At 34.5% G+C, this 23,825-nt stretch overlaps 1 long non-coding RNA gene across 1 annotated transcript in view; it reads left to right on the top strand.

Moving 5' to 3' along the window:
• LOC143251904 (uncharacterized) overlaps window positions 1–22,190 on the top strand; it is an 89,855-nt gene extending 67,665 nt beyond the window's left edge. The window contains exons 2-3 of the long non-coding RNA XR_013028701.1: window positions 13,533–13,570; window positions 14,302–22,190. This is a non-coding gene — a long non-coding RNA (uncharacterized LOC143251904). The remainder of the gene's footprint in view (window positions 1–13,532; window positions 13,571–14,301) is intronic.
• Window positions 22,191–23,825: the final 1,635 nt, after the last annotated feature.

The raw sequence follows: 23,825 nt of genomic DNA, 5'->3' as shown, positions 1-23,825 counted from the left end.
GTTTGTAACAGTTTTTACAAACAGTGTGATTTATAAAATTACTTATCGTTTGAGTCAATACTGTTTCATTGGAGGAGAAAGGACGCGGAGTCAGTAAAAAATAAATTGTAGTGTTGAATAAAAATGGTTATAACATGACAACACTGTCCCAACACTGAGAGGCAGTAAGCAGTAACAAACCTTTGTTATAGATGACTTGTTGGTAAAAAGTGGGTTTTAGCGCCTGTTAAAAAAAATGTTTAAAACTACAAGTGAGAATATGTACTGATGTCTCAAGACTGAGATTTCGAACTAAAACAGTTGTGTTGTTTTCATCACATGGTCTTGTATAACTTGCTCTGCCAAACAGGATCCCGGGTTTTCTTTACGTTCCGTCTGGGCCTCTTTTTTAGGTTATTATCGCATGCGGTCAATGTTTACGAAGTCTCCTTTTTGCCTTGGGGCTCAGCGGCACGTGACATCGGAAAATCGCAGCTGGGAGTAAACAGCGAAAAACGAGTGAAACAAAGAAACTGAAAAGTCCACTTGATTATAGTAAATTTATCGAATAACAGATGCAAACACCAAAGTCCGAGAAAGTGCCTGGCAATAAACATGGACTTGTGTGAGAGATCCAAATGATTTTAATACTAACAATAATTTTGTTATTTCATTCCGTGAAGAGTAGAACTTGTAGTGTTTTAGTTTTCATAAATCCTGAGGCTAACACACATTTGTTTTACTTATGATTTTTGTAGGTTTTCTTTTGTTGTTTTTTTCAGTCAAGAACAGTTCGTTAATGTTGAATCAAATGTCTTGTGGTTGTTAAATAACTTTGGCTTTGTCATCATTTAGCTGCTTGTGAATATTGGTTTGGAGATGTGACAGCCGCAATGTTTTTACACGGAGTAAAAACCGAAATGATTATTCTGTGTAACATTCAGAATGTAATTCTACGACACCATTAGTGACAAGAAACGGCAATACGTTGCACATAAACGATACTGTATCAACCACACTTCCAGTACTGACAAGGCTTTTCGATACGGACGCTTTTTATCATGACCTTCAGGCACGAAATTATCAAGTCCAGTCAATCAGATCAATTAAATGAAGTGTAGTTTTTACCAATTTTATTTAAGTTGTTTACAGATCAGATTACAAGATAATAATTAACAACACTACATTATATATTCTGTTTTATCATCGTTTATTTATTTTCCTTATTTATAATTTACTTTTTATTATTTTATTTGAATTTAACTTTGGTATCATTCATGAGAACTGGTGAATCAGTAAGCTAGTTTTTTCGTTCCTGGGCGAGTGAGTGAGTCGTATAACCATAAAGTTAACGGGAGAAACTCATTTAAGTAATTCTAAGAACCCACGAGTGAAAGAAAATGGAAATGTGTTACAACATGCCATCCACAATATATCTGTCGGGCCCGGCATGGCCAAGTGGTTGAGGTACTCGATTCGTAATCCGAGAGTCGCGGGTTCGAATCTTCATCACACCCATCATACTCGCCCTTTCAGCCGTTATAATGTGCCGTTCAATTCCACTATTCGTTGATAAGAGTAGCTCAAGAGTTGGCGGTGGGTGATGATGACTTGCTGCTTTCCCTCTAGCCTTACACTGTTAAATTATGGACGGCTAGCGCTCGTGTAGCTTTGGGCGAAATTCAAAATCACAAATCAACACTACTGATAATTCAGAATTATTTCAGATATAAAGATGTAACCCTAAACGTGATAATAAGAAAAACAACAAACAAACATTACGTGTGTTGAACAACGATTCGTACTATTGCGCTACATACTTTTCCCAAAAGGGGTCAGAAGGCTTCCTGGAGGAGTTGCATGTTTTAGGCGCTCCCACCATTAGTAGTGTGTTGTGTGATTTGTCTGTCAGTTAGTAGACACTAAAATGGCAGCACTTAACGTTATAATTTTTACTGTCTTGATGTCAGTAAAACGTGTGCATGCTATGAATCACGGGAAGAACTATGCACTGTTTAACCTGTTGACTGTCAAGTATTTCAGCTACTACGGCAACTCCGAACCAAGTTCAAAATACAACTCTAATGCTTCTTCATTTTGTAACCTTTTTCGTGACACCATTTCGGATCGCAAGTGAAACAATATGTAAGTAGGTCAAATGCATGTGTGGGGCTGACATCTAGCGTTAAAGTTAGGTATTATTGAGAACGAATTAACTCGTCCGTGGCACTATGTTACCGATCGGCTTGGACGAATTATCTCGTCTGCGGCACTGAACAGGTTAAGGTACAACACAGCAAAACATACGAACTTCAAAAGCAAGAACTAAAACATTTGTTATTTTTAACTTTATTTACTCTTGGAACAGAACACTTTCTAGGAACCTGGACAACTACACTTAGTTTATAAATGTTAGGATTCGGAGCAGCAATATATGTCTCTTCTCTGGACTTAGCTTTCTGGTCACGCACAGGAAAAACAGCAAAATGATTACACTGCCCGTTATAATTTGGGCAATAACAAGGATGTTCGACATTTTCTAGCAGTTGTACAAATATTAGGTTCTGAACTTGAACAAATCCCTGATTCTAAATATATAAAAAAGCACTAAACCAAATCTCGTATATATACAAAGTAAAAATTGATTAAATCGGAATTATCAAAATTTTGTAGCATTATCTTGAGATTTTTCTTGTAAAACGCCCTCTATATGGCGGAACCTGCGTAATGCCTCATCTATCAACAAGTGGAATTAGAACCTGAGTTTGATCAAATATTAATTTCTTATTTAATTAATTATTTCTTTTAAATATTAATAAATTATTGTTTAATTAATAATTTGTTTAAATATCAATAAATTCTCGGACATTTTGTTACACTAAGTATTGGTTAAAGATATTCTGTTATTTTTTCTGGCGTTATTATTTTTACAGTTAAATTATATTCATGATTTGTAGAAATATATTTGTCTTTTAAATACAAAATTCTACTCTTTAAATAATTCTCACGAAAAACATAAATTCCTATCTTCTCCAATTTTAAAATTTAGGGAAAATTTACCATGTGTAATAAGTAAAAGTGAAAATTTGCGCTGTTTCAAAAATTTAAGGAAGAATCAACTTCCTGTGGAATGGAAAGTAAATAATAGAGCGTGAATAGAGCGTGAAGTGTTATTCGAGGAATTTTTGAACAAATTAAACAAAAGAATGGAACAAGAAAATAGGAATATTTTACTTTTCCTGGATAATGCAACTTGTCAACCAAAAGTTCAGCTTTCAAATGTTTGTTTAGTCTTTCTACCTCCATGTACAACATCAGTTCTACAGCCACTAGATAATGGAATTATACAGTGTATACAATTGAAATACAGAAAACTGATGCTTTAGCATATTATTGTAAACATGGACGACTGTAAGAGAGCTTCTGAAATGATCATGAACATTGACCTGTTAGATGCAATTGCATTTTTAAGTCATTCAAATGCATAAAAGATGAATATCTAATAAAGTGCTTTCGAAAGTGTGTATTTATTCTTGACAATGGCAGAGATTGTGGAGAAGTTGTTGTTATGACGTTTCTAGTGAAATCCAAACTCTGATTGAGAAGATTGATGCAGATGATTCTGTGAATGTTGACAAGAATGTTTTAACAGAAACTGATGAAATTGATTTAAAATCTATAATAGAATCACAAGATGGTAACAGTGTGAGAGATTCAGAAGATGAACAAAATGGAAAAGATAGTGAGGAAATGGAAATCCTACTTCATCACAAGTGTTAAGTTATATCAACACTATAAAATTGTATGCAAAAATGAAGGGGGAAAATGAACTTCATGAAAAGGCCGTGGAATTGGCTTTCTCTTTTAACCACATGATAAAGCCAATTTAAAAACGAAACAGTTAAAATTGGACACTTTCTTCAAATAAATTTGATTAAAAATTTGTTTACTTGTGTATATTTTGAACGTCCTATTTTTGTTCTTATTCTAATAAATATAACATAAACAGTGTAAGTCAAGCAAGTATAACGTTTCTCTCAAACATTATATGTAATTACGGAAATGCATGTTCACTATGCCAAGCCAGAAAAACTGCTCAAGCCGGATATTTTACTCGGTCCTGTGCGATTCCGCCTTAGCCAGGTTTTACCTATATATGTATATGGGGAGGGGAACAGTAAAAGGAAAATCCATTATAAACGACGTATTTATTAATATGGTATTAATTGTAATAACAGTTTCTGCATGTATTTTTTAGTTATTCTCAATACCCATCCTTCTGGTTGTATATCCATACCATTCATTTATCATCTTATCTGTGTATTCTACGTCTCCCTGAAGTATTGATCGATCTGTATATGCATAACTATCTGATTATTCACAAATAAGCAATCAGTTATCGCTTTACTTTTATTATTCCATCAGGTCCTCAGACTATCACTTTTCTACTATTTGACATTCTTTCCGACCTTATGTGCCTGCATGTTCCCCCTTTCCGACATTATGTGCCCGCATGTTCCCCCTTTCCGACATTATGTGCCCGCATGTTCCCCTTTCCGACCTTATGTGCCCGCATGTTCCCCTTTCCGACATATTGTGCCCGCATGTGTTCCCCCTTTCCGACATATTGTGCCCGCATGTGTTCCCCCTTTCCGACATATTGTGCCCGCATGTGTTTCCCCTTTCCGACATTATGTCCCCGCATGTTCCCCTTTCCGACATTATGTGCCTGTCCCTCTTTTTAACGAACATCAGGTTTTTATTTCCTGTTGTGTGAAAACAACTTATTGCTATTAGATCTCTCGCTACTCTCTGTGACAAGTTTTGTAGTTAATATGGTTTCAGTTTATTTTCCAAGACACCTAACTATTGACATTACTTCTTCCAAGCTGTAAGTATTATTAGTTTTGTATGTGACTTTTTCAAATCTTTTATTCCTGAACATTTTATAATAGTACAATTAACGTGCTATTAATATTTTATTTTGTCTATATCGTCTAAATACTATTTCTTGAATTTGCACGGTTTTAAATAATCAAGGTTTTTGTTCTTTCTAAATCCTTTGATTTGTAGTTACACCAAGTTTGATTTGTAGTTACACCAAGTTTGATTTGTAATTACACCAAGTTGTTATTCAAAATTTCTTCTTATTGTAACTTTTTATTCTTTAAACCGCAGCATATCGTCTCATAGAATGGCTGTGAATGATGTTCCAAGTACAAGCTTTGTCATCTCTTAACCGTTTTGATATTTAACTACAATTTTGTACTCGGGAGTTCAAACCCTATCGATTAATATATTTCGTCACGCCCAAGGTTTCATAATTTCTGTAATTCTGCGTAAAAGAATTTCAGTTTGAGAGTTGGCTGGAAGAGATCTTAATGAGTAAAAAAAAATCAAATCGGGTATACTGCGCCCCACGCTTGGTATTGATGGGGCACAAAAATATAGTAAATACAAAGAGGCGAAAAGGTACTTTAGATTAACATACTTTAATGCTTTTTAAAGGATTTTCAAGTACTGCGGCTATTAAGGATTCCCTCTTATATTAGGTTCTATTTGCTTCGAAGTCCAGTTTTTATTTTTCCTGACTTCAGGTACTTGTCTTCCGTTGGAAGAGCAGCAAATTTACATGCTCATATTGCTAAAATTCGGGGCTCGATTTCCCAACGTGGACAAAATGCGCATAGCTCAATGTGTAATTTAGTGCTAAAACAACATATTTACATACATTCAGGTTCACTACTAACTACTCTATACCGCACAGTTACTGTTTTTTCTGGAGTTGTACTTAGGCCTACTTCCATGTATAAAACTTTTAAATACTGCTTCTTTTTATTTTTCTCACGTTTTATTTAATTCTAAATACAATAATTCAAAATATTTAGAGTATGTTTTTATTTTTCTCAAAGTCTTCTTAGGCCTACTTCGAAACTTTAGTACTTCTAAAATTTACTCTAAATACTGTTTTTATTTTTTCTTGATTTCTACTTAGGCCTACTTCGAAATTTCAGTGCGTACACTCATATTTCTGTGTAGTAATCCTGCATTGATAGTCGAATTATTTGAGAGGAAGAGAGAAAAAGAGAGCAAGCATTGCTTATGAGTTACTCACAAATCTAACAATCATGTTAATAGACTAAGTGAAACATACAACTAATGAGTTAGTTACGACGCATGAAATCCTCGCAAAGAACAAATATACATACAACATCATAGAACAAGTGATAGGTGTAAGAAATCCGAGGGTTAGAACAGTATTAAGAGTAAAAAATAAAAAAATGGTAAAATCTTTATAGGCGACTAGTTTCAGTATCAGTTACCATTATCAGGGCTAACGTCTTCATTGTTAGCTAGAAGCGTTAATTGGCGAGTTAATTTAAAAAACCAAAAGTCAAGAAGCAAGGTGATGAAGGTAAATTGTAAATGACAGATTACTTCTTTTGATGATTTTAATGGAGTTAATTCTGTGTGTTTATTTATAGATGCTTTTCGTTCATTTTGTAGAAAGCTCTGTAGGTTCATAACCTCTATCCACTGCTACGTCTTTCAAGCACATTTTTCGTTATTTGTATCTGCTAGATCAGAACATTCATTAATATGTGTGTAAAATATGCGTAGTTCCTGACATAATGGGTGGTTAGTTATTATGTTGTGGGATTGTGCTGATACAGGGTTTGTGAAATATAGTGACTTTTAATTAATCACGTTTTTTTTAATTAATAAGACTAGTTCACATTCATTAGACTTCGTAGTGAATGTAGTTTCCTTCATTTTCATTGATGTGGTTTAAGAACTCCGTAATGGTTTCAATGCTGTGTCGTCACACCATAAATGGGTCATCTACATATGTTCTACATGCTACAGGCTTTATTAAAGCTTTTTGTAACATGGAACCTTCAAGAGCATCCATAAATATACCACTCAAAGCAGGAAATGATCTTTGTGTATAAAATTAATGGTAAATTTGACCAACGAATTAAAAGTTTATCTGTAATTCTGTAACAAAGAACATTAAATTGTTGGAAGGGCTTCAGAGAAGGGCTATTGAGATGATGCCCATGATGAAAAAAAAGTTGTCAGTGCGAGGACAGGTTAACATCTTTAAAAAAATTATCCATCTTTTTATACAATAAAGGAATACTTAGAGGGAATCTGGTTGGAGTGTTTAAAATTAATAGTGTCCATTCATCCTTTGTTTTATGGTTTTTGGTGGGAATGTTAGAACAAGGGGGCAGAAGTAGAAATTTTAGCAGGGAAGAGGTCGTTTCAGCTTAAACAGTTTGTTTTCTAAGCGGGTGGATAGCCTTTGGAATGAGTTTATGGAAGGCTTCATAAATATTTATACAATAAGTGCTGGTTTTGTTTTCAAAATTTAATGTAATGGAATGGGACATCCTTGATGATAAACAGGTTCCTGAAATGTTAATAATTTAGTGAACATTTTTATCATATTTCTCATTTGTACTGTCATATTCTGCAGTTCTTGCAGCTGTATTCATCTAGGATAGTTATTTCTGTCCAGTAAATAATACGCACTTTAACGATTTATATCTATCTATGTATGTATATAATTTGATGTCTTGTAAGGCCATTTGCAAAACGTAATTTAATTGCAAGAGTAAAGTTAATAGAAAATCTTCAGCTCACGTGTTTATGTAATAAGTATAAAAAATAACATTAACTGCTGGGTTATACTTGCATAATATTATGAGTGGGTAAGTAATATAATTACGCCCTTCATATAACACGTGTTTTATCTGAGTTGTTTTTTTTTTTGGGGGGGGGTAGTTAAAGTATACTTATCCCATCACCATGCTCGCCCTTTTAACCATGGGGGTTTAGCCATGTGACGGTCAATCCCACTATTCGTTGGAGTCCAAGTGTTGGCGGTAGGTGATGATGACGAGCTACCTTCCCTCTAGTCTTACACTGTTAACTTAGGAACGGCCAGCGCAGATAACAGTCGTGTGGCATTGCGCGAAATTCAAAACAAACCAAACTTATCCTACAGGAATATATGCTCACGTGTTTATCTGATGATAATACAAAATATTCTGAACTTTGTTGCAGTAAGTGGATTTGGTATAAAACAGTGTACGTGTAGTGGTTGTTGAAAGATGTAAAAAAAAAAAACATCTGCTGGTCAAACCCCTAAAGAGTTAACTTCAAATATACTGTTGTGGATATACTGTTTCAGACAATGCCCTTCTTAACGTATCGTTAACTATGTTTGTTTGGAAATTTCGCACAAAGCTACTCGAGGGCTATCTGTGCTAGCCGTCCCTAATTTAGCAGTGTAAGACTAGAGGGAAGGCAGCTAGTCATCACCACCCACCGCCAACTCTTGGGCTACTCTTTACCAACGAATATCGTTAACTAAACAGTAAATTTGTAAATGAAAACATTGTAAATCTAAGGTCACATAACACCGTAACAAATAAACATCTGTAACAATGCTTACAAACATTTGAAACTATAGGAAGATATATATATACACACACACACACACACTGCTGGTCAAAATCTTAAGGCCAATGAACATAAAAAAATGTGCATTTTGCGTTGCTAAACTCAACCACTTATTTGAGTAGAGCTTCGAAAGATGAAAATAAGAAAAGGGAAAATAAAAATAAAGTTGTTTAGCATACTCTTCAAAAAAGAAACGCAAAAGGGATATTTTTTTTATTTTAAAGAGAAATATATGTAATAACGTTACAAGCTCAGAGTATGTGATGTTACACGTGTTAAGGCACTGATTGTCAGACCAAAATGACAATAAAAGTTGTGCACTTTGAAAACGGAGGAAAGCATCGGATTTTTCGCCAAAATGCATTCGTGTCCAATAAATTTGTTTGAGAGATCTGCATGTTCTGCAAGTGCAACATGTGCAAAATCCCTATAAAAGTGACGGGTTTTCGGTTTTCATAGCTCAGTGTTAAGCCACCGACACGCAATACAGTTACGCCAAGACTGACTGAAGCACAACGCAACCACGCCATTGGTCGCTTGGAAGCAGGCGAATTTCGATTAGATGTTGCCAGAGCTGTGAATGACCACCCAAGCACCACAACAAGGCTATGGAATCGTCACCAACAACATGGATCAACTCGTGACCGTCCACGATCTGGCAGACCTCGTGTGACCACGCCCGCACAAGATCGTTACATCCGGTTACGTCACCTTCAGAATAGGACCACCACTGTGACGTCTACTGCCTCAACCATACCAGGGCTGCGTAGGATTTCCGATCAGACCGTACACAACCGTCGACGAGATTCTTAGGCCCCATGTGCAACCCATCATGGTGAATGTCAACTACGTTTTTCAACATGACAACGCCCGTTCTCACACAGCCCGACTCACCACTGTCTTTTTTGAGACACCACAACATCAACGTTCTTCCCTGGCCCTCCAGATCACCAGATTTAAACCCCATCGAACATCTTTGGGACGAGTTGGACCGACGTCTGCAACGGCGACAACCTCAACCGCAGACTCTATCTCAGCTTGCAGCAGCTTTGCAGGCTGAGTGGACAGCCATTCCACAGGATGTGATTCGTCATCTCATCGCTTTCATGGGCAGGAGATGCCAAGCAGTTATTGATGCTCACGGGGGCATACTCGCTATTGACGTTGAGTGACGTTAAACTTTAACTAGTGAGCGTTGACTTCGCCTTTGCAGACTTTGGATGTTCAGCAGTGAATGTGCAAAGTTTCACACACATTATACAGAACTACCCGGAATAAACTTGTTAACAATGTGTCTCAAATTTTACCTTTTGCGTTTCTATTTTTGAAGAGTATATTTAATATGGAAAATGTGAACACTATGAAATTAGCATAAATACTAGCTGGTCAAAAGTTTAAGATCATACTGAAACGAAGCGTTAATCGGTAAACACGTAACGAAATATAGTCATTTGTGTTCAAGCATTAGCATTGTCAACATCTCCCACTGACATCTTCTGTGCTACATTGAGTAAAAACCTGGCAAAGGCTAAAAAAGTTGACAGAGTTTGAACGTGGCAGAATTGTCGAGCTGCAAAAGCAAGGTCTCTCTCAACGTACCATCGCTGGTGAGATTGGGCGTAGTAAAACTGCTGTTGCAAATTTCTTAAAAGATCCTGAGGGATACGGAACGAGAATTTCAAGTGGTCGGCCCAAGAAAATTTCACCGGCGTTGAACAGGAGGATTCAACGGGTTGTCCGACAAGACACCAACCGATCGTCGAACCAGATTAAGGCCCTTACGGACCTTAATGCAGCTCGAGAACAATAAGACGGCATCGACGAGAGAAAGGCTTTAGAAACCGTAAACGTCTTCAAAGGCCACGCCTCCTTCCACACCACGAAACACCTCGTTTAAACGTTGCTGAGAAGCACAAAACATGGGACGTAGAAATGTGGAAAAAAGTTTTGTTCTCTGATGAGAAAACAATTAATTTGGATGGTCCAGATGGCTTCCAACGTTACTGGCACGATAAGGATATCCCACCGGAGACATTTTCTACACGACACAGTGGAGGAGGTTCCGTCATGATCTGGGGTGTTTTCTCCTTCCAAAGTACAATGGAGCTTCAGGTTATACAGGGGCGTCAAACAACGGCTGGCTACATTGTCATGTTGGAGAAAGCATCTTTATTGACTGAATACCCTCGCTTGTGTGGAAATGACTGGATCTTTCAGCAAGACAACGCTGCAATCCACAATGCCCGCAGGACAAAGGACTTTTTTCATGGCGAATAACGTGATTCTTTTGGACCATCCAGAGTGTTCGCCCGAACTGAGTCCCATTGAAAATGTTTAGGGGTGAATGACAAGGGAAGTCTATAGAAATGGACGTCAATTCCAAACAGTGCATGATCTTCGTGAAGCCATCTTCACCACTTGGAATAACATTCCAGCCAGCCTTCTGCAAATGCTTATATCGACCATGCCACAAAGCGAATGTTTGAAGTTATTCGCAATGACGGCCGTGCAACTCACTATTGAGACCTCTTGTTGGGCATTTCCTACCCTGTTTAGGACTTCTTTTTGGTATGGTCTTAAACTTTTGCCCAGGTAGTATTTAGGCTAATTTCATAGTGTTCACATTTTCCCTATTAAATGCTTACACAGTGTTTTTATTTTTATTTTCTCTTTTCTTATTTTCATCTTTCAAAGCTCTACTCAAATGGTTGAGTCTAACAATGCAAGATGCATATTTTGTCTTGATGTTCACTGGCCTTAAGATTTTGGCCACCAGTGTATATGTGTGTATATACATACCAAATACGTATACAAATTGATATACCCGTTTTGGTTTTTTGTAATATTTCTCATTTTAGTTTTTATCTTTTCTTAAAATGTTTTATACTTTAAATTATACATCTATTAATTTTATTTTTAATTTTATTTAATTAATTTTTAAATGTATAATTAATACATTTATATCTGTGTGTATGTATATATATGGTTGTATTACACACATGCACTAATACAAATTGTTCTGAATCTATATTTAAAAGGGTAGGTAGTACTAATATAAACACTTACATCAATATTTCACTAAAAGTATAAGATTATTATGTAAATTGTATTTTAAGCTTTTAAGTAATTAAGGAAAATATAGTTTAAGACCACGTAAGTTGTGTAATTCTATGTTGATTTTCATTGTGAGTGGTCCCACAATATAATCAGATGTGAATATTTTTACATAGATACCTTTTGGTAGTTTTCCCGAACTAAAAGTTCAGTCGCCTTACAATTACGTTTCAAATTTTATTTTTTGGTAAAATGTAGAAAGCTACAGAGTTAATCAGTGGGATTGGCTTACGATTATCTCCACATCATAACCTCCCCGAACGTTATTAGTGAGTTTTTTTTTACTTGTTTATAGTATTTACTTGTACGTAAGATTAAAATCACGTTGTACAGATAGATACCTTAGTATCAAAAATGTTCGTCAATATTTACTACTTTCGCGCCATCTATGAGTAATGTTTGTAAATGTTTTGATCAACATATCAGCAGGAATGCTTATACCAGACTTATTAGCTATTTATTAAATACTACTATTTATGCGCAGATTTTGATTTAGAGTTCTTGTAATGTTATTCGAAATTAATGTAACTTTGTGTTTTAATTGAACATAAAATTCAAGAGAATTATCATAATGTGAAATAATTCAGGTGTAAACTAATTAATTTCATCCAAATCTTTCCATAAATTTATATAGTACCGTAATGGATTATTGGATGTAACGTTTTTGACCTTTTTTTTATGTAAGTAATGAAAAAGACAGAATTATTGATAGTAGTGAATTGTAATTGAATATTTTTTCTGGTTTTGCCTGGCACTGACTAAACATTATCTTAGCATATTTTGCACACAAGTTAGGGTACTTTACATAGTTAAGCAAGTGAAGAAAAATCCTGAAATAAAAGAAACAATTACATTAGGAGCCAGAGTGAGTGTCTTCTTATAACAAAACCACATCTGGCTATCTGTTGAATCCACTGAGGTGGATTGAACCCCTGATTTAGGAGCCAGAGTGAGTGTCTTCTTATAACAAAACCACATTTGGCTATCTGTTGAATCCACTGAGGTGGATTGAACCCCTGATTTAGGAGCCAGAGTGAGTGTCTTCTTATAACAAAACCACATTTGGCTATCTGTTGAATCCACTGAGGGGGATTGAACCCCTGATTTAGGAGCCTGAGACCTTATGTAAGCTATAAATGTATTGAAATATATTTTCTTAAAATCATATTTGATTTATAAATTTTAAAATTGGGAAATGCAACTCACTACATTAAGATAAGAAAGAAGAACAAAGTTTTCCTTTAATAATCTATGGGTGATACTGTATGGTCTTAAGATATATCTTGTTTGTGTGTTTGGTTCTTTTTACCTCTATTATAATTCTATAAATCAGAAAGAAACAAAAAAACAGTTGTTTCATCAGTCAGTTAAAGATGTGGTTGTTTAAAAATTAAATTTGGTGTCCATGTGTGGTACATATTAAATGTGTCGTGTATCATTTAAGTTTAAGCTTTAAAACTTAACAATTCATTTTACTATCCATTTGAATTGGTGTTTTATACTGTTATGTGTGGAATGTTTTTATGAAATATATATACTTAGTAATTCTTTTGTGGGAAATAAATGTGTTATGAAGCTAACAGAAATCTCTCTCTGAGAAAGTTTCCAAGTTCAAACTGGTAGTATCAAATTATTAGAGAAAAACAAAATGTAAAGGTCTTCTTTCACTTATAAATCCTCCTTTTCTTTGTATAAAGTGTTAGAAAAGTGATGTTTTTTACTGAAAACAAGCTGCCTTCTACTTTTTACTGAATGTTAAAGTCTCTGTAATTATGGAACTCTGATGTTTAATCATATACAAAAGTTGTTAGCTATGTTTCTCGTGTTTTCTATCATTGAATATCACTGTAACATATGTTTTATTACATATTCCATATAAACATTACAAAACACTTTTGATGAATAGATATCGTTTGTTTTAGTGATACAGAAGATGGTTTTGAACTTGTTTTTATGATCTTATCTAGGTCTGAACCAGCCTGATTGACCAGTGTCCATTCTGCAGGTGAGAGCTACATACAAAATATGTTCTTAAGAAAACTAGGTTTTATTCTTTGAAATACGTTAACAATACTTACTTGAAATTTTGTATACATACATATAAATCAGTTTGGTATGAATATATAGATGGTGGTTGAAAAATATACTATACAGCTATGTAACAACATAGTATTTAAAACGAATTATTATAGGTGACATTGCTTATCTGCTTAGCAGTTAATGTCATTAGGAATCAGAATAAAACTCGTGTTAATTATCAGAATTCATTTATTCAGTAATCAAATAGTAGGATTATTACAAAAATCTCATGTTAACTATCAATAAAAAATATTTTCAACTTTACACGATACTTGTCATTAAAAATATGCTATGTGTTGATGTGTTTACCTTGATAGGAATGAATGGAGGACAATTTGAGCACTTGATCTGGTTTGCATTAATACATCAGTAGTTTTTAGCATGAAAAAAATTATTTTGCTTTAAGATACTTTAGTAGCTCCACCTTTCTTTTCATGAGTGCATTCTGCCTTACGTTTCTTACAGGTGTAAGATCTAAAAGGTGCAAGTTGTATTGTTCTCCCAACACGGATACATTTACACTAAAAAAGATTATGTGACAACTCTGTAGATATACAGACTTGCAGTTTTGTATCTGTGGTATAGGCACAAAATTACATTATATAAAACATTGTATCTATATATTTGTACGTATAACAAGTCTGTTTGTTCTTGCAGTATTAGAGGACAATGAAGATTTTGACGTATCTTCTTGGTATCATTTCTATTATTATGTGTTTGGCACTGAAGACAGGTTTCCAAGGGAATTTGATGGGTGGCCAACATGCTTCTGCGCTCAACTTAAAGTGTTGTCTCACATAAGTTTTGAAGATGTTCATGGCTGCACACTCTTTAGACTGAACTGTTGGGTTCGGAGTTGCGAGTCAGTTTCTTTGGTTTCAAGTGCATGGAACAGAATCTCACGTATGTGACATACATGTATGGATAGGTTTTGGTTTCATTTCTTCATATAGCTTAAACATGGGAAAAGAAGATAAGCGAGAAATCAGATCTCACATTGTTTTCTCTCAAGATAAACTTTAACTTCTGATCCATATAAAATGTTATCCAGCAAAATATTTTTTAAACAACACTTATTTTGAAAATTGGGTTCCTTGTAATGATGAAAGGAATAATTTCAAATTTGTTTGGAAATTTCTTATAAATTATGGTATTGAACATTTCCTTCTAATACTTAGTTTTGAATAATTTTAAAATAGAAGTATACTTAATGCATTTTTTTTCATTAGAGAGGATTTGAAATTAGTAATTTTAACAAGAACTTTAAGGAAACTGGAATCATACTTCTTAGAAGGTCTACAATCTTTAAGATTTATCATACTGAGTTTTGATGTTTGTTTCTGGTGCAGTTGTTCCTCAGTATCATGTACTGGATGTTGTTTGTACTGTTTGGAGCACATACTTCATGTAAGTTCAAGAATTTTACACTGTCTATAAAGAAGCTATGGTTTTAGTGTGAGCTGTTTGTTATCAATGATAACTTCTAAGAGAAAAATATTCAGTTACTTCAATGGGAAAAAAATTTGTTAAAACTTCTATGACTTATGTCTTAGAATGATAGTTTTCACTTCCTCCCCAAACCCCAGTAACTCAGTAGTGAATCTGAAAGCTTACGGTATTAAAAACTGGGTTTTGATATTTATGTTGGGCAAAGCACAGATAGCTTATAATGTAGCTTTATGTATAACAACAAACATTCTTATGTTTGAACAGTAACCTATATGTATTCCTTTGTTTTAACAGCAGCCTGTATGTATTCTTATGTCTAGACAACCATTCTTTTTCATATTCTCCAAACTGTTTTTAATTGGTAAAATACAGCAACAGTTAATAACATAAAGGCAGCAATAAATGTTAAACATTCAAATTAAAAATAGAAACACATCTTATTGTTTACAAGAGTGTGGGGTTCAGAAACTAAACACAATTTTGATGGGTTTTTTGCATAAACTTAAAACTTTGCCCTTCCCTAATCAATAAAAACAAACTAACTTTATTTTGAATCTTAATGCCATGTATCTTTTTGTTTTATCCAGTTGCACCCCTAATAATTTTCAGTTTGAAACCTGTCTGCATTGAAATTGCTGAATCATTCTGGTTGAAGACATCACTGTTCATCATGGAAAGTGGCTTCATCTTTGGGTTAATACTGTAATTGTTAAATATTTTTACTTGTATTTCATCTTATGGGCTACATTACATTAAGATACACTTGTTAACTCAGTTAAAAATATATTTCTTATAATAGCTGAACAGATGTAAATATTTCTTTGAAAAACAGTATTGTAGATTATTTTCTGTTTGCTTTGTTTCCATTCTGTATCAAAGCTTAATAACAGTTTTCACAAGAAATTGGATGTATTTAGATAACTATAACCAATGGGAGTGAGCTGCTGGGTTAGTGGCAATTTTATGTAGTTGCTAAAACCCTGGGGTTCACTTCCCCATGATTAACTAGTTGCTTTTACCTGTTATTATATAAATGTATTCTTTCTAGCACTTTTGCACAAAAAAACTCAAAACTACGTGGGATAAAACTGATCAGTTTTGAACCTCTTCCAAATCATATTTTAGATATATTTGTCATAATATATTAAAAAACATAGTTCAGAAATGAATCCTTTCTTCTTAAAATGAAGTTTTGAAAAGAAATTATGTTGACAAATATTTGCAGTGTTTTGCAAATGTATTCCAAAGTTTTCAGTGTTGATTTTCTTTGTTATATTCTAAATGCCATTAAAATATAAGTCTTTTAATAAGCTATAAAGTTAGAAAAAGAGATCTTTCCAAAATACTATCATAATTTTTTTATGACTCTGGCAAATATCAGAAAATTTATAAACCCAAATTTACAAATATTTCTGATTAGAATACAACCTTATCGGTTTGGATTTGACATTAAAGTGTTCAACTACTGGATTGTTGGTTTACTAAAAGATAACCAAATGTATGGCGTTTTTTATTGTTTTTACTTTAGTTTAGAGGTTCTTCTGTTTAGTATTATACTGTAAAGTTTTATTTGTATAGTTGTATTTCAATTTTTCAATGTGTTGTTTGGGATGGAACATTTACCTTAGAGTTAATATCTGGAGGAATACCCTATGATTATTGTTTAACTCATCATTTGTTTTTGTACTAAATTCAAATGCTTTAAATACATAAGAAAGACTGGGTAGTTTTAGTGGTCATTTTATATTATGAGAAAAATCAAGTGGTTTTACACCAAATCTACCCACTTGAAAGCTGTAACTAAAAACTGAGCAACTGGTTTATTCCAAAAATAATAAAGGTGAATGAATAAATGTTGTTAATGAACTTATTTTTGTTTGATAGAAAAAATCAAAAGTATGTTAAGTTCTGTACCCGATTAATTCTATTGAATTTTGTAACCATGCATAAAATGTGGATAAATTGAGAAGTTACAATGATTCATTCATTTAAGGAGAGAAACAGTTTAATAAATGAACTTTGATAATTCATTTAGTACATTCATACAGGTGATTTCTGGTTATTCTGTATAAAAGAACAGACTGAATTCAGTTGTGCTGGCAAAATCATCAAGATCAAGGATCGATATCTCGTGTTATGTGAGGTTGCTTTGTACCACCAGTAGCCGTGACGCTGAAGTATGGTTAGGGTGAATAAATATACGTTATATAGACGTCGAAGTATGGTATTCCCACTAGACCAGAATTATGTGAGGTTGCTTTGTACCACCAGTAGCCGTGACGTCTGAAGTATGGTTAGGGTTAACAAATATACGTTAGAGACGTCTGAATTATGGTTAGAGTTAACAAATATACATCATAGACGATTTAAGTATGGTTAGGTTTAGCAAATACAATTAGTTTTACAATAAGTAAGGTCGTATAAAACATTTTTCAGTGTTCTACTCGTTTTGTTTTTTAATAATTAAAACAAAACGTTCACATAAGTTATTAAAAAGTTATTTCAAGATTTAATAAAACTTTTACTGGCCACTTAACAATGTTGCATTAGTAATTAATGTGTCAAACTATAGAATAAAGGTCCAGGGTTCGTGAAGCTATACCACTGAGCAATCTCTGCTCTTTCAGATTTGAGAATAGTTTTAAAATGACAATAAATCCCATTTTCGTTCAAAGAGTCGGACAAAATTCCTGTGGCAACGAGTACATTGACTAGCTTTCCTCTGATCAATAGTTCAGAGCTAGGAACACTTAAACCCTGAACTCGAGGGGTTTTTGTTCTAGAATTTTATTTAGATAGACTCCCCTGTTTTTATCTCACTGTTTTTTTTTTGTTTTTTTTTAAACCTGTAATCCCAGATGGAGAGTAACTAAGATTAGTTGAGGTCCTTTAATTCGTGGGCATGGCCTCGCGCGTTAAGGCGTGCGCTTTGTAATCTGAGGGTCGCGGGTTGGCGCCCGAGTCGCGCCAAAACATGCTCGCCCTCTCAGCCGTGGGGGCGTTATAATGTTACGATCAATCCCACTATTCGTTGGTAAAAGAGTAGCCCAAGAGTTGGCGGTAGGTGGTGATGACTAGCTGCTTTCCCTCTAGTCTTACACTGCTAAATTAGGAACGGCTAGCACAGATAGCCCTCGAGTAGCTTTGTGCGAAATTCCAAAACAAACAAACAAACCTTTAATTCGTGTCTCACCACAATCAAAATAAAATTAAAATCACGTTCTGTACTTTGGGGAAGTGGGTGCGTTATAAGAGTGACGGTCACTCTTAAGGTGAGTAGTGGTATATTAACGTTAGGCATTATAACTACTGTTCTTTTTATTATTATTATTATTATTATTATAAGTTAGGCATATTCGGTGACGTATTACATTTCTGTGATACTTATTTTGTTTGTATGTACCTTAAACTCAATTTATATAAACGATAATTTACGCTGAGTGCTAACAAAAAAATATTTTATAATTTAAGCCTCGCCCCAATGGCGGGGCTTGAATTCTAAAGAGTTATAACCCTAAAATATGGGTTTCGATACCCTGTTGAGCAGAATAGAGATACGTCATTAAGTAGCGAACAAACATAGTTTTAACTTAATATTCAGTTATACTTTGGCTCTGTGGCAACTGATTATTATAATGTGAATCGAATATTAGGATTTAATTGTGACTTATAACACGACCTCAACGTGTGGAGCGAGTTTTGGGGACAACGTGATGCGAACCATGAATTCTTAATTTCACAGTCAGTCTACGCTAATCGCGAGGCTATTTAGAGCCAAGAAATAATTTTGAAAAAATCCAAAATTCAGTTTTAAAGAACAGTTTTACTAAAGGTGGTTTAGGGAAAGAAAACGACAGTTTTACAAACATGTCATCGTATTTTTGGTGGATCAATCCACCGATGTCCTCAATAATAAATAGGTCAATAGAATACTTGAATGTAGCAATAACGTGAAATATTGAAGGAGTGAATACGAATAATGGGCACTTGTGTATTGTTTAATAAATAATTAAAACCTTTCCTATTCACACAATTTAAAAAAAAAAAAACTGACAAGTTATCAACAGCTTCCATTTTAAAAAATACTCGCTTATATGTACAAGGTCTCGACGCCCTCTACATTGTCTTCAGGAATTATCTGCAAGCCACGCTAATTTATAGATTTGTGAAGCCAGCAATGACTTCCCCTTTAAAATTGTATAAATATGAAACGTTGATTTTAATTATTTATTAAATTAGATGAATAGATATACGTAATTTATTCAATAATTTATGTGAGGAACAAAATTTAGTATTTTGCCCAAAGGTGTCAGCTACCAAACTAAACGACAGTCGGTCTTCGGTACAGTTATTAGAGATAAATATGTTTGTCCCATGATCTATACACGAGTATAGGTAAATGAATGTTTAGTTTAGACTAGTTTTGTATAAGAATGGATGAATGGGTTCATCCCAGCGATAACTTGACTCCAGTCACGAGTTATAACGGATGAATGGATTCACCCCGATGAATAATTAATTTCAACACAAAAAAGTATGATTAGATAAATCCGATGCTTCCAGTAGTGAGTAGAAATAGATGAATGGATTCCTCCCAGTGATAACTTCATTGCTTCAGGTGAAAGTTAAAGCGGATGAGTGGATTCACCCCGATGAATAATTAATTTTACTCTAAAAGAATCTATGATTGGGTTAATCCGGCCTTCGAGTAGTAGGTAGAAATAGATTCATCAAAGTGACAGATCCAGACCTAGGATGAGAGTCGAAACGGATGAATGGATTCACCCCGGTGAATACTTCTATTTTGTGTAAAGGAAGGTGTGATTTTGGGATTAATCTAGTACTAGTGTTCTGTAAAAAATTACATAAATGTTTGTTTTTACTTGTAATAATAATGATGGCATAGAACAGAGACATACCTGGACAATCGTTACATCGGATAATAAGAACGAATAAGATACTTTACTTCCACCGAAATTAATAATGATTAAACAGGAGTAATTGCATTAAATGTTTAGGGTGGGTGACCGCGATTTTATATTTTATACCCTTGGTAACGTATAACAAGTGTATTACGAAAAGAATAATATATTTAGAATTTGGTTGATTCTTGTAGTGATAGGTAAGAACGGTTGAATAAATAATACGTAAATAAATGTTATGGCACCAATAAAACATAATTGTAAAACTGTTTGAAATTGTCAAATTAAACCGTTTTTGGAAATTAGCTTGATTGATTAATTACCAAAACTAGGGGAGGATTTTTGATTAATGAATAAAATTTGTGAAAATCTATGAGTGAATGAATTTATTGTATTACTCGATGAACTGACTTGTGGAGTTACGTTGTTTTAATGACTTAGTGAAATCACCTTGATGAATGAACTAATGAAATTACCTTCAATAAATAATAAAAGTCACCTTGGTGAATACTGAATTTACCTAAATGAATACTTTGAGCTTGTACGTAAATTAATAGATTTGTGAAATCACTGTGATTAATATTGAGGATGTTCCAAAATTCCCTTTATTATTTTATAATTTAATAACTAAAGAAATATAACAATATAGTTTTCAACACCGTGTATCCTGACTTTGATGTGTGCGCGCAATTAGGAGCTAGCAGAATGTCTAACCACCATTCGACTTTAGTCCACGTTCGCTGCAACTTGTCCACAGTTACATTGGCGATCGATAGCACCCACTATCTTGCTCTTGTTTTGTTTGCTTTTGCGATAGACGATATCCTTAACATACCTGTAAAGAAGTATCATCATGTAATGTCTAACGAACGCGGACACCATGTAATTGGCCTACTGCGACCAGTCTGTTGTCTCGTAAATGTCTGATCTAGAAGTGGTTTAATCAACCAATTCCTGTGAGATAGTGAACCATCCTATTGAAATATCAGTGGTTACATTTCCTCCTGATTGTTTCAGCATCTCAAGATACACGTTCCCCTTAACTCAGTTTTCTCTCAGTGAAAAATAAAGGACTGATAATCCTGTCACACATGAGACTGACCAGACATTCATCTTTGGGCTATTACAATTTCATTGGTATTAGGGACGTTTTCTGAGCCCCAAACATAGACAGTATAGTGGAACACTATCTGAAGTGTGAAATGCAGTCTCATTGCTGAACGGTACACTAGCTAGAAATGTGTTGTCATCTATGGGATAAAAAAAGGTTAACCACGAATGTCTTGCGCTGTGGTCTGTCGTGTGGTTGCAGTATCTGCATCAACTGAAACTTGCAGACGTATAGATTATATCGTTTGTGAATGACACAGACGATGGGCGTTTTTTGGTATGTCAAGTTATGGAAGCGATTTTCGTGGATAACGCTAAAACTATCCCTGCACTTATTCCATACGTTTATCACTAACAGAGGGCGTTCCATCTACCGGTCGTCGTAACGCACTGTCTGTCTTCAAGCACTCCTTTATTCACTCCTGGATAGTTGGTTTCGATGGTAGTTTTTGCTGCTGTGGCCTCTATAATTATGCTACACCATAGTCATTGATATGGTCTCTGTACTCCAAACCAGGCATTAAACCTTTACTACATGATTGTCATTTCACAAGAAAACACTGCTTACTGGAGTGAAACAAAATAAAACATGTTAGAGTTAGGTTAGAAGATGTAGGAAACTGGATGGTTGTATTTCTTTAGTTATTTAAGGGTTAACTTTAGAATACGAAATATAAGTTTGGTTCACCCTGTATTGACGAACTCATCGTGTCAATTGCATTTCTGGAAAAGTTTTTTTTTTTTTTTTTTCCTGTGGAAAATAAGCAACAATGTATAAATTTGCTTTGATTAAACGCAAGTCAAAACGGATTATCCTTGGATAATCTTTAGTGGTAAGGATTCAGCTTAGAAGGCGGTGGTTGGGTTATACGTTCAACACAATTGTTCTGCATACAAACTGGAATTTTCACGTCAGATCTCCATAACTTTTGTATGTTTTATTAACCTGTACATTTGGTTCCGTCATGCTTGCTTCAAGCATGTTATTAAAACGGCCAACAGGGTAATGTTCTTAAATATCTGTATGATTTATGTTCATGACAATAAAAGTGGATTTTGGAAACATTCGGTGTGTTGTAATTGATCTACCATATGGTGTTACACCCGTTAATATTATTATTGTTAAAACTGTCATGTCATTACATGTTCGTCACTAAAAATATTATTTAATTGTAAGTTTTATTTTCATTATTGAAGTGTATTCTTCGATTTTGTGACAAGGTGAATAAATTTGAAATTTTAAACGAGCACTTAAAGTGAAACTGATGTCCAACTTTTAGAACAGATAAATCTTAAATGTCCATTTTGTTGCAAATCGCCTTAAAAATATGTTACCACCAGGTGGTTTGAAGAAGTTTCAAAAGAATGTTTTACTTGGTGCTGGGGCCCCGGCATGGCCAGGTGGGTTAAGATGTGCGGCTCGTAATCTGAGGGTCGCGGGTTCGCATCCCGGTCGCGCCAAACATGCTCGCCCTTTCAACCGTGGGGGCGTCATAATGTTACGGTCAATCCCACTATTCGTTGGTAAAAAGAGTAGCTTATGAGTTGGCGGTGGGTGGTGATGACTAGCTGCCTTCCCTCTGGTCTTACACTGCTAAATTATGGACGTTTAGCGCAGATAGCCCTCGAGTAGCTTTGTACGAAATTCAAAAAACCAAAAACAAACAAGTTGGTGCTTGTTTCTTACAACCCGTTTATCCGTTATTTGAGAGAGAACATTTGTTACCTATCTTGGTTAAAACATCAACGACCCATTTCCCAGCAAGTTTAGGGTTATCGAATAGAAAAATTAGCAGGAATATTCGGTTCTAATTAAAAAAAAAGTAGAGAACGACGTTTCGACCGTCTTAGGTCATCTTCAGGTTAACAAAGAGAGTTTACAACTGACTGTTGCCAGGCACGTGTCCTAGGGACGAGAGTGTAAACGTGTACGTGATGGTAGGGGGCGTTGTAGTTACATGTTAGGTTATTAATTAGTATATGGATAAAAGTATTCCTTTATATTGGTTTCAAATGATGTGTAAGTAGGACTTCTATCATTTTGCGTTTGTTTATATTCGTTTCCCTACTTAATATCTGGGTGTTTTCTATGGTTATGTTGTGCTTACTTGACTTGCAGTGTTCAAACACGTGTGAAGGTTTTTTCTTTGAATCTGGTTTCCATTTTTCTGCTTGAACAAAAAAAAACCGTTTTTTAATACTAATTCAATTCTATTCTATTCAATTCAATTTTTACATAATGTCATGAAGTTTAAAATGCCTTCCACACACGCAAATACGTCACTCTTTTAATTACTTACATAGATTAATAGTTTTTTCCATCTCTTCTTTCCTTTGTCACGCTCAGTTGAATGGAACTTTCTAAAACACCCTTGTGCATCTATTTACTTATGTTTAAACATGTGAGCACCTACCTCACTGCACAAGTATAGAGAATTTAAACGGAAGGTCTAAGGTTCGAGCCGCGATATGCTGCTGTACATTCTATGTTTCTTATAGCTGGCAGAGGCGTTATAAATGTAATAGCCAATCCCACTATTTGATTACGAGAAATCGTTGAGTGCTGTTCCTACTCCTTAATAAGTCGGTGTGAATTAAAGATGGCTAAGCCTAAATCATCTGTTCACCATCTTTTGTAACGTACAGTAAGTAATAATGTGTCTCAAAACCAGATACTTTACTTTGTTAACATATACTGGA

Source organism: Tachypleus tridentatus, chromosome 6, assembly GCF_004210375.1.
Source record: "Tachypleus tridentatus isolate NWPU-2018 chromosome 6, ASM421037v1, whole genome shotgun sequence".
NCBI lineage: Eukaryota > Metazoa > Arthropoda > Merostomata > Xiphosura > Limulidae > Tachypleus > Tachypleus tridentatus.
The sequence above is the reverse complement of the archived record's forward strand: the minus strand, read 5'-3'. Positions and strand labels throughout refer to the sequence as shown.